Source organism: Rhododendron vialii, chromosome 6a (assembly GCF_030253575.1).
Source record: "Rhododendron vialii isolate Sample 1 chromosome 6a, ASM3025357v1".
NCBI lineage: Eukaryota > Viridiplantae > Streptophyta > Magnoliopsida > Ericales > Ericaceae > Rhododendron > Rhododendron vialii.
This window is the reverse complement of record NC_080562.1, coordinates 23,210,325-23,223,136: the sequence shown is the minus strand read 5'-3', so window position 1 is coordinate 23,223,136 and position 12,812 is coordinate 23,210,325. Positions and strand designations below refer to the sequence as shown.

The 12,812-nt window shown below is 38.6% G+C and overlaps 1 long non-coding RNA gene across 1 annotated transcript; it reads right to left on the bottom strand.

The window, feature by feature from the left end:
- Window positions 1-3,212: 3,212 nt before the first annotated feature.
- Window positions 3,213-8,090, bottom strand: LOC131330211 (uncharacterized). Its single transcript, XR_009201026.1, has 2 exons — window positions 7,840-8,090; window positions 3,213-5,708 (listed from the first exon to the last, which is right to left on the bottom strand). It is a non-coding gene; the product is annotated as an uncharacterized LOC131330211 (long non-coding RNA).
- Between the last annotated feature and the right edge of the window lie 4,722 nt (window positions 8,091-12,812).

Here is a 12,812-nt window from a genome sequence, read left to right as displayed (position 1 = left end):
GATTGGTGGATCTCCAAGCTTTCCTTCTCAACTAATATCTGTAAATGTAAGTGTTTGCACAGTAGAAAACAATATAGAGATAGGGCAAAATTTGTGCGTGGGTTGTGATAGGATTTCCCCTCTTCTGGGTTTTCTTTTATAGGCATATACCCATGTAACGTTATAGGGAAAACTGCTCCCTATTATTTAGATAGTGGGGGTTATCTCACTCACCCATATCTCTCTAACCACCCTTTTTATTTAGGGAGCACATCACATGATATAACCATATCACCCCCATCCACATGCACATCTCTTATTAAGTGGGATACACCTAATAGTGGTTTGACCAAATCAAACTCTTAGCCAACTTGGCCAATCACACCTATTGTATTCTCTTGTGCAAACACACAGAATAATTTCAGGCTCAACCAAAAAGAAACGTTAGCCAATAATAAATAAGGCAAACATAATTAACAATGAGGTATGTAAAATATGGAGGGCTATTTGGCCACTCATTCCAACATCTCCCACTTGGCCAATAGACCGAGATATTTTTAATCACTTTTCACTCCCATGAGATGTACATGTTTTCTAAAATCAACAGATGCAATAGGCTTTGTAAGAGGATCAGCAAGCATCTCTTTAGAAGAGAGATAATCTATAGAAATCTCATTTCTTTGTAGCACATCAACAACATAGTGATATTGCCGATCTATATGTTTTCCCCTTGATCCAATTTCACCATTTTTAATGGTCTGGATAGCGGCTTGGTTATCACACAAAATAGCTATTGGCTTGTTAGCTATTTCATTTATTTTCAAATCTTCAAGAAACCTCTTAATCCAAACAGCTTCAGAAGCTGCGCCGCTATATGATATATATTCAGCTTCCATGGTACTTTTAGCCACACATGACTGTTTTTTACTAGACCATGAAATTGCACCTCCACCAAGAAGGAATACATAGGCTGAAGTAGACTTACCGTCATCAACATCGCCAGAAAAATCTGCATCTGAATATCCAACAACTTCTAAGTTGTCACCATTACAATGATAGGTCAATTTCTAGTCTTTAGTGCCTTGAATGTATCTAAGTATCCTTTTAACAGCTGCCCAATGAGGCTCACCAGGATTACTTTGATATCTACTTACTACACTGACAGTGTAACTAATATCAGGTCGAGTACACAACATTGCATACATAAGACTACCAACAGCTTGAGCATAAGGCTTGTTTTCGTCATTTAACCATAACAATATTTATAAAAAAAAAAACGCAGCCCGATACGCTGCCCAGATTTTCAGATTTTCGTTCAATCTTCTAAAAATTATTATAAATCGAGTTCTTAATATTTTTGAGTGATTTCAGTCCCAATAGTTGCACGATTGAACGAAGCTTAAAAGTCACGAAGGAACCCTTGTCAAATCTGCACTCAAGGGGTGGTTAAACAGGGGTTTTCCCAGGCTACACGAATCGGTCGCGCAGCATGACAGATTGAGACACCTCCGCTCAAACGATCATAACTTTCCGTATACTAAGAGTTTTAAGACGATTCTGGTGGCAAATGAAAGCTAACTTTAAGACCTTCGAACCGATATATAGTTTGCATAAAATGGACATCAGACGAGGAAGTTATGGCCATCCGAAGTGGGCTGAAACCCAGAAAACGAGACAGATTGCAGATCAGTATTCTAAAAACCACCATAAATTCAATTCTCAACGGTTTCGGGTGATTCCAGCGGCATTAGAACAAGCTTTAAGTCTACTCTATTTCATACGAAGGAATCAAAATTCAAATCTGAGTTTAAGAAGGCGTAAAACCCCAAAAACGCAGGCCCTGTTCTGCTGATTTTCGGGAATGGAAGGAACAAGCTTAAACTACGAAGCAAGATACGATCTAGGTACATAAACACCGTATAAACGCATAACAAGAGTAAGAAATCCCTACCTCATGGGTTTTGAGCAAAACCCGAACCTTTGACCAAGTCAACCGAACTCCCACGTGGTCCGATCTTGATTTTTCTTGGATGGATGGGAAGTCCGCGCTCCGTATAACGACTTTAATTCTTGGGCTTTGTTCGGAATCACGCTCTAAGTAGATGAAATCGAGGAGAGAAGTGGAGGGAGAGTTTCGGAGGGAGAGAGCCGAGAGAACAGAGAGAGAAAGAAAAAAAAAGAGAAGGGGAAAAAAATGGTTTTTTTTTTTCTGGACGCCCATATACATATACATATATACTTATCACACTTTCACCCCTGCACTTGCAATTATGTCACATTGATCTCCTAATCTTATAACCATGCCTTTATTCAAATTTCCACAATTTACGTCATTACTCGATAATTTTAATATTTCTTAAAAAAAATACAGCCCTAAAATACGGGTCTCTACACCCTACCCTCCTTCAAAAAAATTTCGTCCTCGAAATTTGCTAAAGCGATTCCAACCGAGCCACTAATCACTATACCAAAAATCATATCACAATTTCACAACCCAAACCTCATCCTTCCTTTTCTATGTCGATATTTCCTCATGTTGTTTGCTCCCCAAAATCCCTCACTAATAGTATGGTCCTACCACTCAACATTTGGTCACAAGTCTCCATCGTCTTTGTCAAATTTTATCCCTAATAGTGTCTCAAGTCCTAACGTCAATACAAGAATCCTAGTTTTTTTTTTTTTTTTGACATATCGCATGACAATCACACTGAAATCCAACAAGTGGTACCTCGACGTTCTCTAAACTCCAAATTCCACATTCTCATTCTTTGCAACTCATTCGGCTAAGTATCTTTTAAACTTCCTAGAAGGACGCATTGGACTGCTTACAAAACTTCACTTCTAAAACTTTGATTCTAATTTTTTTTCCCACCCAACGTCAACTAATAGACCAGTCTTTTTTCTTTTTTTTTTCAATCCGGAAAACCCCAAGTAATCTCTACCGTAAAGAAACCATAAAACCTCACAATCTAATAATTGGACTACGTAATGTTTATCACTCTTTACTCAGTTATAACTCCACCATAGTTAGACTCCTCACATCTCAAAGCTATTGACATCCCTTTCAATTCCAAGAGTAAACTCGTCTCACAACTGATCCACCTCTATTGATAATATTAAGAATAGTCAGCGACACCAAACATTCATAAGACAAACCGCTATTCACGATGACCAACTCATATTCCTATTTAACCACATAACTCTTTTATCCACTCTGCACAAATCTCAAACGCTTTTCCGTCCATTTAACATTCAAACACACGTTAGAATCCAACACTACTTCACATTTCTTAGCCTACTTTGAATCACTACCGGTTTCTATTTTCGGAAATCCAAATTCACTTCTATTGTAACGCGTCCCTTCTACATAACTCTTCACAACACACATTAAAACCGTTCTGGTAAACTATCAATCCACTATTTTCCTTAAACCCAGTTCTCCAAACATCGTTGCTGCTAATCAAGAAAGGCATACCCTCGTAGCAACTACCCACATAAATATCAATGTTTATTCTACATCGTATACTAAAAGCAAATTTCACACATTGAGATTACATAATAAATTAACACATGTAGGTTAAATCTAAACAACACATTTGAAATATTTCAACAAACCCATGGTACAATTTAATAGCTTACACAACACCAGACACATCCACGCATTAACAAACTCATTCAGTATCCAACAGACTCACCAACTCACAAAGTATCCAACGGACTCACCGGGTATCCACAGACTCACAAAGTATCCACGGACTCACAAAGTATCCAACGGATTCACCAAGTTTCCACGAACTCACAATGTATCCAACATTTCACATTTCATGGCTCTAGAAGGCCCAATGGTAATCTCGTTCTTTTCAACTTCATAATACCCTTCACATTTTCTGTTCACCCATCAATCTCGAATACTCTCATCTCAATTAGTCTACTCAAGTTACATGTTTTCCATTTTCACAATCTCAAATATCGCATAAAAAATACACAACATTAATATTAATCATTTCTCAATCAACTTTACAATCACACAGCATTTCATCACCCAAATACCTACACAATGTGTGCAATAGCTGCACTAACAAACTTTCACTACTATTAATCTTTCTCGATACTGAAATTTTAAACACCAATATAAATACAAACAAATTGACAAACCTCTTCCTAAACACTAACAAGACTCCGGGGTTACAAACATGTCTATATTCCTCTTTATATTCTAAGACTCCTACCACCTCATTACTTAAGAATCAGTTTCACTCACACCAATAACTTCTAATAGTCTCACTCGCCACGAATTTCACACCATTCCAACTAAGGACGCCAACTACACTCCACTTCATTATTACCCTTAATAGTTCGCCCTCATATCGCCTTTACTTCAAACAATTTTCTCATTTTGCCTTACATTGACCTCTTGACTTAAATCACATCACTATCTTTCTCCTTGTGTCTTATTTTCCCTATCTCCGAATAACACAACTAATATTCTCCTATCGACCCCTCATAACACTACCGCTACGGCAATCACTACAATGTAACAATGATTACGACAACACCACAGCACATCATTTTTCTACGAAATTTCTATATATAGACATCTGTCTCAAACCTATAGATCTTACCCCTAAGTATATACTAAGTATCCAATTGACTTCCCGAGACTTCCATCTAGAAGGAACGGTGATCAAGCGCCTCTTCCAACTGGATCTCATCGGTAGTCGCCTGGGTGTCCAAAAGACACTTACCATATCTTGACATCCTACTTATAACCCTCACTTTCCTATATCAACCTTAGATACATACAACTCCCAAAGCAGGCTCAATTTGCTTCACCTATACTCAGAATCACTACTTCAATAACCACCATAACAATGACAAAACACAATCATTACCACAACAAGACATCAACCCTTCAAATACATTCAAGACACTTACTAGCTCAATCCTCTAGCTATGATACACCTCTCTCACTTAAAAATTACTTAAAGTATTTAAAACTTAACACGCTTAGAACTGAATACTTAATCCATACAGTTCACATAGAAATCACATCTAACACTTAACTCATAGGTCATATTGATATTCTAACACTCGTATCATATGCTAACAAATTTCCTCTTTCACATATCAATATCGTCACAACCCACAACCATTTCGATCACCGCGGTTTCTTTCCAAATCTCATCTCATCAAAAGGTACTTTACCATAATTGGTTCAAGACCTAGACTGCAATCGATGACAACAACTATAGTTACAAATGCAACTCCAACCACTACACATCAGTCATGCAAGCACTCATATGCTGCTTTATTTCTTTTTTTTTTTGAAAAGTTATGCAATGTTTTGAACCCATGAGACTAAAAGTCTCCCCACGGTCTCTAGGTATTCAATCCTAATGCTCTGATACCAATTTGTCACGCCCTCGATTTTCAACATAAATAATAAACACTTTTAATGAATAAAGTACTCGCCGTAATATAAATAATACCCCAAAAGACCTTTCTGTTCACTGTTCTCAAATAAAATTCAAATATTACATTTCCAACTCGAAGGCCCCAAGTCATCAAAATACTAGTATCCTACGTAAATATTATTACAATTTACAAATAAGATCTTTCCTAAAAATGCTCTTTCAGATCTTGTGCTATGAAATCCTTCTTGAATACCTTTTAAAGGTTTAGTCACAAATGCACAACAAGCACTCCATGCCAACATCCTTGAATCATACCTGAAAATGATAGGGTGAGCTACACTAGCCCAGCAGGGAAATCTATACACAAGTTATATGAAAATGCGATGAATCATGCACCTAGAGTGAGTGAATACGACGAGATCTACAAAGAAACATGGGTCTTCCACCACGAACGAGCATACTACAACCAGGGAATCATGATTTCATAAAGATAACCCTAATAGCTCACACGTCAAGCTAGAAGCAAAAATCGACTCAAATTATTCCAATTAGACCACAACTTGTCCTCAACCGTCGTTTGTCCATCGCTACGCAATTACTCCATTCTACCTCGATCTATATGAATATGTGATGATCATGCACCAACAGTGGTACGTGAGCAACATTATATATGTACAACGAACCCCAAGATATTAATGACAATGAGTATATCTATCGGCAGAACAACACGAACATATCATTGGATTTCCTTTTTTTTTGAACATAATCAATTTGTCTTTTATTTCTCAAGTATTAGCCACTCCATGCAACAAGAACTAGTTTCATTGATTTGTACCCTAAAATGTTAAGGTGGGTTGAGCTCACTAGCTCGTAGAGAAATCTTGAAATGAAATACATGAAAACATGTTATATTCAATTACCGAACAAGAGGTTCAATGAGGAAGGATAGTAATCCAAGATACAGTTCAAAGTCGAATGACAAACCAAACATTAGATTAACAACTTTCTCTCTTTTCATTTCTCAAGCAACACGGGTCATAAGTCTAGCTCAACCAATCAACAATGCGTGACGTGTGATGCAAAGTAATACACCGGGCAATGTTGGGCCCCGTAACCCTCGCCAAGGTCCCACCAAGAAGGTAAACCGGGCTCCGTCCATATTGACGTGAATTCCGGGCGGTGTTGGGCCCCGTAACCCTCGCCAAGGTCCCACCAAGAAGGTGAACCGGGCTCCGTCCATATTGACGTGAATTCCGGGCAGTGATGGGCCCCGTAACCCTCGCCAAGGTCCCACCAAGAAGGTGAACCGGGCTCCGTCCATATTGACGTCAAGTCCGGGCGGTGTTGGGCCCCGTAACCCTCGCCAAGGTCCCACCAAGAAGGTGAACCGGGCTCCGTCCATATTGACGTGAATTCCGGGCGGTGTTGGGCCCCGTAACCCTCGTCGACATCCGAAGTTGGATACGACTCCATCCATTGTCCATATGCTATGACATGCCAAACCACGATACATACAAAGTTCGATGTCACACGTAGCCATAACACTCAATTCATAGGTCCATAAACATCCTTCATTATGCACAATCCATCCATAATCTATCTCACACCCATTATCGAGTTAAAACGATTATACATCATTAAAAATTGCATACTCAATGTTTTTCAATGATTCCAACGCCAAATTATCACCAACTTACTAATCTTTAAAACCCACAAGGACGCATAACCAATAGCGTCATTTAACCATAACAAACAATATTTATAAAAAAAAACGCAGCCCGATACGCTGCCCAGATTTTCAGATTTTCGTTCAATCTTCTAAAAATTATTATAAATCGAGTTTTTAATATTTTTGAGTGATTTCAGTCCCAATAGTTGCACGATTGAACGAAGCTTAAAAGTCACGAAGGAACCCTTGTCAAATCTGCACTCAAGGGGTGGTTAAACAGGGGTTTTCCCAGGCTACACGAATCGGTCACGCAGCATGACAGATTGAGACACCTCCGCTCAAACGATCATAACTTTCAGTATACTAAGAGTTTTAAGACGATTCTGGTGGCAAATGAAAGCTAACTTTAAGACCTTCGAACCGATATATAGTTTGCATAAAATGGACATCAGACGAGGAAGTTATGGCCATCCGAAGTGGGCTGAAACCCAGAAAACGAGACAGATTGCAGATCAGTATTCTAAAAACCACCATAAATTCAATTCTCAACGGTTTCGGGTGATTCCAGCGGCATTAGAACAAGCTTTAAGTCTACTCTATTTCATACGAAGGAATCAAAATTCAAATCTGAGTTTAAGAAGGCGTAAAACCCCAAAAACGCAGGCCCTGTTCTGCTGATTTTCGGGAATGGAAGGAACAAGCTTAAACTACGAAGCAAGATACGATCTAGGTACATAAACACCGTATAAACGCATAACAAGAGTAAGAAATCCCTACCTCATGGGTTTTGAGCAAAACCCGAACCTTTGACCAAGTCAACCGAACTCCCACGTGGTCCGATCTTGATTTTTCTTGGATGGATGGGAAGTCCGCGCTCCGTATAACGACTTTAATTCTTGGGCTTTGTTCGGAATCACGCTCTAAGTAGATGAAATCGAGGAGAGAAGTGGAGGGAGAGTTTCGGAGGGAGAGAGCCGAGAGAACAGAGAGAGAAAGAAAAAAAAAGAGAAGGGGAAAAAAATGGTTTTTTTTTTTTCTGGACGCCCATATACATATACATATATACTTATCACACTTTCACCCCTGCACTTGCAATTATGTCACATTGATCCCCTAATCTTATAACCATGTCTTTATTCAAATTTCCACAATTTACGTCATTACTCGATAATTTTAATATTTCTTAAAAAAAAATACAGCCCTAAAATACGGGTCTCTACATTCTTTTTCTTTGGAGATCTCAAATAATTCAACTAGGCTACTAGGATTTCTAGTGTCAATTTCTTCTTCCAAAAATCTTGCATCTCTACTTTCCATGACACTAATACTACCATTACTATGATGAACAACAAACCTGTAACCTTTAGAATTTTCAGGATATCCTACAAATGTTTCCTTGATAGTTTTGCTATCTAATTTTCCTCTTTGTTGAGCCGGAACTAATATGTGAGCAGAAGAACCCCATACCTTTAAGTGGTCTAGGCTAGGTTTCCTACCTGTCCATAATTCGTGAGGAGTTCTATTAATCGTTTTAGTAGGAACCAAGTTGAGAAGGTACATAGCAGTTACAATAGCCTCACTCCAAAATTGTGACCCAAGCGAGGAATGACTAAGCATTGATCTAACCATGTCTAATAATGTTCTATTACGACGTTCAGCAACACCATTTTGCTGTGGTGTGTAACTCATTGTAACTTGATGAATAATACCATTATCTTTGAAGAAAACACCAAACAAATCATATATATATTCTCCACCCCTATCGGATCTCAATATCTTAATATCTCTTCCTAGTTGTTTTTCAACTACCTTTTTAAACTCTTGAAATTTTTCAAATACTTCAGATTTCTTGCGCATCAAATACAAATAACCATACCTAGAATAGTCATCGATGAATGTCACAAAATATTCCATGCCTTTATGAGATTTAATATTTAATGGACCACAAACATCTGAATGTATTATAGCTAGTAATTCATTTGCTCGTTGATCTTTAGGAAATGGTAATCTAGACATTTTTCCGGACAAACATGATTCACAAATAGAAAAATCAATATCAATCTTAGGAATTAGTTCCATATTCATCATTCTTTTCATTTTGTCTTTGTTTATGTGTCCTAATCTCAAATGCCAAATATAAGGATCATCAACATAAAGAGAATCATAACTATGAGTAGAATCAACGGTATAAGCAGAACAACCAGCTAATGCATTATTATTAACATCAGAAACAATGTTCAAACGGTACAGACCATCAACTTTACTACCCCACATCATAATCCTACCATGTTTCCCAATAGAGACTTTTCCGAAACGGAAGCGCACCTCAAAATCCTTCTCATCCAAACGAGGAACTGAGATAAGGTTGCGCCTCATGGTGGGGGAATACAGAACATCAGTCAAGTAGAGGTTTTTATCGCCAGGTATCATGATCTTCACAGTGCCAATTCCAACATCGCAATAACTGTTATTTCCCATGTATATGCGATGATCACCGGCTTTAACCTCTTTCAATTCCACAAAAGATTCTTTATTCTTTGCCACATGGCGAGAGGGAGCAGAATCCACCCACCATGCTCCAACATCAGTATCAGCCAAAAGTGATTCAGATACCACACAGACAATATCTTTGGAGCCTCCAAAATTAGGTTTCCTATTGTTTTTAGGCCCACAACAATCGGCTTGAAAATGTCCAAATTTTCCACAATTAAAGCAAGATCCTTTCTTTTTAAAATTTCCACCATTCTTAAACTGTTTACCCTTTCCTTTGAAATTCTTAGAATAATTTTTCTGCTGCTGTCCGGACTTTGACGATCCGGAAGAAGAATGAAATTTTTTGTTTTCAAACTGTGGTGGCTCAAAAGTGGCAGCAGGAGCAAGGGTCAAAAATGATTTTGTATTTTTCTTTTTAGCTCTTCTTTCAGCCTCTATACCCAATAAAATAGGTAAATTTTTTACAGTTAAAGTGGTAGAGGAAAAGTTAAGAGCAACAACAGCAGAATCCCAAGAAGGTGGCAAACTTTGCAAAATGGTAGACACTTGCAATCGGTCAGGAAGAGGGTTGTCTAAAGTGGCCAATTCTTTAGCAATGACAAACAACTTGTTGACATGATCAATGACATTTTCATCTTCTTTCATCTCAGTGCCAGTAAACCTTTCCATTAACAATTGAATGTATGTTTCAGATGAAGCACGATAGGCATTACTAATAGCATCAAACATGGTCTTAGCATGCGCATGTTCTTCAAATAAAATTTCAATGTCCGGTTCCATGAAAGTGAGCATTATGTGTCTAGCAGTCTTATCATCTTCAAGAAATTTTTCATACATTCTCCTATTGGCAGCATTAGAATTTTCAGGTGGTGGAGTTATTACATCGTCGATATCGATCACATATTCAACCTTGTCGTGGAAAAGTATGTGACGGATACGGCGCTTCCAGGTCGAGAAATTAGCACCATTCAATTTTTCAGTCTTACTAAGCTCCTGACTAACAGCCCTACTAGCCATGAATGAATTACTAGAGGAAATAGAGAATTAGGAAGGCTGACAGTGAAAGCACGCAAAAAATATTACTGTGTACCGAATTCTTTTGTGATACTGATTTTTGCCGAAAACCTTCTTCTTGATTCTTCACCAGTAACTCCCCCTTTTATAAGCTTTGTTGAATAGCCTTCAATTGGTGGGTCAAATAGATGCAAGAATCTGGTGAAGCAAATTTTGGAGCAACGCCAAAATTGGAGTAGAGACAGAAACCCTTGAATGTTGATTTCTTGAAAATAGAGACAGTAAATTGAGCCAAGGAAAAGCTATGCACAGAACAAAGGAAATCTCGTCGCCTCGTCACTCTGATACCAGTATTGAACAATTGAGGCTCGGACTTCTCTTCGTAAATTCCGAAGATTGGTGGATCTCCAAGCTTTCCTTCTCAACTAATATCTGTAAATGTAAGTGTTTGTGATACGCACCTAAGATTGCTTGATCGTGGAGCTTAAGTCCGTTAGTTAGAAGTGCTTTTAGCTATTATTGTCGTTTTTAGTCATTATTGCTCGTAAGGTAGTTTGTTTAGTGTTTCAGGCAAAACGCCCTTAAAAGGCGTATTTTGAGTGCAAAATCAACCCCCAAGTTAATTCAAGACTCATCGCTCGGTGGAACTTGTGCCAAAGTGACCAAAGAACGAAGGCGAGGAGCATCGGGCAAGCCAACGGTCGTCGGGTGCCAAGTTCTGGAGGCTGGCTTGAAGAACCAGAGATAAGCTCTGCGTATCGATACGGATTAAGCGCTGTATCGATACGCGTTGGTTATCTTTCCAAGCAGCGAGTCCCGTATCGATACGGCCATAATCTGTATCGATATGGGATTGTTACGGGAGATTGGCCTTTTCAGCTTAACGATGTGGTATCGATACTTTGCTTATTCTGTATCGATACGGAGAGCTTCCGACCAGATATTTGCTGCTTTTTGGACTTTCCATTTATGGAATACTTGCCTTTAATAGCATGTTTTTAGATATTTGAGGAGAGAGAAACCCATTGTGTATAAATAGGGGTCTCCTCTCTCCCCTTTGTATCTAGGTATTTTAGCTTTTATTTTTCCTCCATTAATGGTCTTTTAAGCTTTTCAAGTTATTTCCTTTAGAACTCAAGTAAGTAATTCTCGTTTGTTAATTTCTCGTTTATTAAAGTTGTTCCTACGGACTAGATCTTTTATAATATCAAGTTTGTTTTCGTTTTTATCGGTTAAAAGTCATGTCTCGTTTTTATGCTTTCTTCCATGCTTTAGCTATGTGTGAGTAGTTGATAGGCCAAGTCTCGGGGTAATCTTTTCCGAGTACTTAGGTGGTTATTTGGTTCTCGAAACTTCGGGTTTAAAATCTTGGTTTTCGGAATTTCATTAACCTAGCCTTTTTGGTCTAAGCGAGGCGTGTTAACTCCTTGGTATGAAGTTTAGTCAAGCGGTCTTGGCAAGCGACATATTGAGGGCTCGTGGCCCCCTACGTGTTAGATACATTAGCAAAAATAGGTTGATTTAATTCCGGTTAATCACATCTTTTGATAAACATAGTCTTTTAAAGCTAAATCTTCCGGGCGTGAGCACGCGGTCGTGACTCTCGCCTGAGTTATAATTGAGAACCGGTAACGGCTTAAGTCAAGGGTTAGACGATCCCTAGACTTGCCTCCTTTAAGTTAATCGAGCGTTTTCCTAGTCTTTTGCCTTGGCAATTTTCATCGTTTCAAAGCAAAACCAAGTTGGCCGTCTTAAACGCCACAATCCACCATATAAAACCTACAATCCGATTAAGCTACATTCGAATTCTCTGTGGGTACGATCCCAGACTTCCGGATATTATGCTACCGACGATCTAGCCCTACGCTTGGGGTTTTCAACCTTATATTTGAAGGCGAGGTTTGAAGGCGAAGCAGTTTGCACAGTAGAAAACAATATAGAGATAGGGCAAAATTTGTGCGTGGGTTGTGATAGGATTTCCCCTCTTCTGGGTTTTCTTTTATAGGCATATACCCATGTAACGTTATAGGGAAAACTGCTCCCTATTATTTAGATAGTGGGGGTTATCTCACTCACCCATATCTCTCTAACCACCCCTTTTATTTAGGGAGCACATCACATGATATAACCATATCACCCCCATCCACATGCACATCTCTTATTAAGTGGGATACACCTAATAGTGGTTTGACCAAATCAAACTCTTAGCCAACTTGGCCAATCACACCTATTGTATTCTCTTG